Source organism: Theropithecus gelada, chromosome 4 (assembly GCF_003255815.1).
Source record: "Theropithecus gelada isolate Dixy chromosome 4, Tgel_1.0, whole genome shotgun sequence".
Taxonomy (NCBI): Eukaryota; Metazoa; Chordata; class Mammalia; order Primates; family Cercopithecidae; genus Theropithecus; species Theropithecus gelada.
This window is the reverse complement of record NC_037671.1, coordinates 106,052,211-106,055,265: the sequence shown is the minus strand read 5'-3', so window position 1 is coordinate 106,055,265 and position 3,055 is coordinate 106,052,211. Positions and strand designations below refer to the sequence as shown.

Genomic DNA, 3,055 nt, shown 5'->3' with positions numbered 1-3,055 from the left:
AACAATAATAGAAAGATAATGGATGAGTTAGCATCAGGTTACTTTTGGCTACCCTTTCTGTGTAAAGATTAAAGCAGAGGGAACTTATCATCATTATCATGCCAATTAAAGATTGAAACTGGCCTGTTTTGGAAAATGACTGTTATCTCTCCTGATTTCTTAAAGGTTAGATAACAACTTAGTTTAGTAACTTGGAAACACTGCATGAGTGACTCCCTTTTGATTTTTAGTCTGGTCTGTTGGGGCCTAGCACAGGAGCTTAGTCCAAAACAGTAGCCTTCTCCTTTCGTAGTTCATAAGTGTGATGATTGGGTGTTCATGATTGTGTGTGCGATGTGCCTCCCTCTAAACCTTTTTCACATGAAAATGGAAAAAAAAAAAAAAAGAAAAGAAAAAAACTAATAAAGAAGAAAGGAAAATAAAACAATAGAGTCCTATAATTTTATTTAACAAATAGGCCACGGAATGGGATAAAATATTTGCATAACACAGATCTGATAAAGTACTGGTATCCAAAATGGGCAAAAGACCTAAAAAGACACCTCACCAAGGAAAATATAGGCTTACCTTATTTTATTGCACTTCACTTTATTGGGCTTCACAGATACTGCATTTTTTTTTTTTTCCAAAGTGAAGGTTTGTGGCAACCCTGCATTGAGCAAGTCTATTGGCCTCAATTTTCCAACAGCATGTGCACACTTCATGTCTTTGTGTCTCATTTTGATAGTCTTTGCAAAGTGCAAGGTGAAGCAGCAAGTGCTGATGGAGAAGCTACACTAAGTTATACAGAAAACCTAGCTAAGATAATTGATGAAGGTGGCTACATTAAACAGATTTTCAATGTAGATGAACAGTCTTCTGTTAGAAGAGGATGCCATCTATGACTCTCATAGCTAGAGAGAAATCAATGCCTGGCTTCAAAGCTTTAAAGGACAGGCTGACTCTCTTGTTAGGGGCTAATCACTTTAATGTGGCTGGTCACTCTAAGTTGAAGCCAATGCTCACTGACCATTCTGAAAACCCTCGGGCCCTTAAGAATTATGCTAAATCTTTAGTTGGGCATGGTAGCACATGCCTGTAGTCCCAGCTACTTGGGAGGCTGAGGCAGGAGGATCATCTGAGCCTGGGAGATCGAGGTTGCAGTGACCTATGATCATGCCACTGCATTCCAGCCCGGGTGACAGAGCAAGACCCTGTCTCAATTAAAAAATAAAATAAAATAAAAAGAATCTTGCAAAATCGACTCTGCTTATACTCTATAGATGAAATAACAAATCCTGGATGATCATGCATCTGTTTACAGCATGGTTTACTAATGTTTAAGCCCAATATCAAGACCTACTACTCAGAAAAAAAAAAAAAGAAAAAGTTCTTTTGAAATATTTCTGCTCATTGACAATGTACGTAGTCACCCAAGACCTATACAAGGAGATTAATGTTGTTTTATACCTGCTAATACAACATCCATTCCACAACCCATGGAGCAGTGAGTAATTTTGATTTTCAAGTTTATTTAAGAAATACATTTTGTAAGGCTATCACTGCTACAGACAGTGATTCCTCTGATGGATCTAGGCAAAGTAAACTGAAAACCTTCTGGAAAGGATTCACCGTTCTAGATGCCATTAAGAAAATTCATGATTCATGGGAGGAGGTAAAAATATCCACATTAATGGAAGTTTGGAAGAAGGTGATTCCAATCCTCAAGGATGACTTTGTGGGGTTCAAAACATCAGTGGAGGAAGTCACTGCAGATGGTGGTGGAAATGGCAGAGAACTAGAATTAGAAGTAGAGACTGAAGATGTGACTGAATTGCTGCAATCTCATCAACAAATTTGAAGGAATGAGGAATTGCTTCTTATGGATGAACAAAGAAAGTGTTTGTTTGTTTGTTTTGTTTTGTTTTGAGATGGAATCTACTCCTGGTAAAGATGATGTGACCATTGTTGAAATGACAACAAAGAATTTAGAATATTATATGATTGTAGGTGACAAAGCAGCAGCACAGTTGGAGAGGATGAAAGAAGTTCTATTGTGGGTAAAATGCTAACAGACATCTTTGCATGCTACAGAGAAATATTTTGTGAAAGGAAGTGTCAATTGATGTGGCAAACTTCAGTTTTTTCCCATTTTTTAAAATATCAGAGCCATTCCACCTTCTAGCAATCACCACCCTGATCAGTCAGCAACTACCAACATTGAGGCAAAACCCTATACCAGCAACAAAATTATGACTCACTGAAGTCTCAGATGATTGTTACCATTTTTAGCAATGTTTTTAAATTAAGGTATGTACTTTAAAAAAATACATAGTTCTATTGCATACTTAATAGACACTTATAATATAGTGTAAACGTAACTTTTATATGTGCTGGGAGACCAAGAAATTCACGCAACTTGCTTTATGGAGATGTTCACTTTATTGTGGCAGTTGGTACTGAACTCACAATATCTCTGAAGTGTGCCTGTATACCAGTGGCAAATAAACAAATGGGATACTGCTATACCCTACTAGAAGGTGTAAAATACAAAACAGTAACAACACCAAAAGCTGGCAAGAATGTGGAGCAACAGAAACTCTCATTCATTACTGGCAGGAATGCAAAACGGTACAGCCACTTTGGAAGACGGTTTGGCAGTTTCTTAAAAAGTAAACATTCTCTTACCATAAGATCCAGCAATTGTACTCTTTGGTACTCCCAAATGAATTAAAAACATGCCCCCACTAAAACGAGCACATGCTTTATTCTTTATTGCCAAAACTTGGAAGCAACCAAGGTGTTTTTTAATAGGTTAATGGGTAAACAAACTGTAGTACATCCATACAATAGAATATTAGCACTAAAAGGCCACGAGCTAGCAAACCATGAAAAGACACGGATAAACTTTAAATACGTATTGCTAGGTAAAATAAGCCAATCTGAAAGACTACATCTACATACTACATCATTTTAATGATTAATATATAACATTGTGGAAGTATGGAGATAATAAAAAGAACAGTGGTTTCTAGGAGTTTGAGGGAAGGGAAGAAGGGAAGGATGAATAGTTTGA

The 3,055-nt window shown here is 36.9% G+C and overlaps 1 pseudogene; it reads left to right on the top strand.

The window, feature by feature from the left end:
• The first annotated feature begins 280 nt into the window (after positions 1-280).
• On the top strand, positions 281-366 carry LOC112624022 (annotated as a pseudogene).
• The last annotated feature ends 2,689 nt before the right edge of the window (positions 367-3,055 follow it).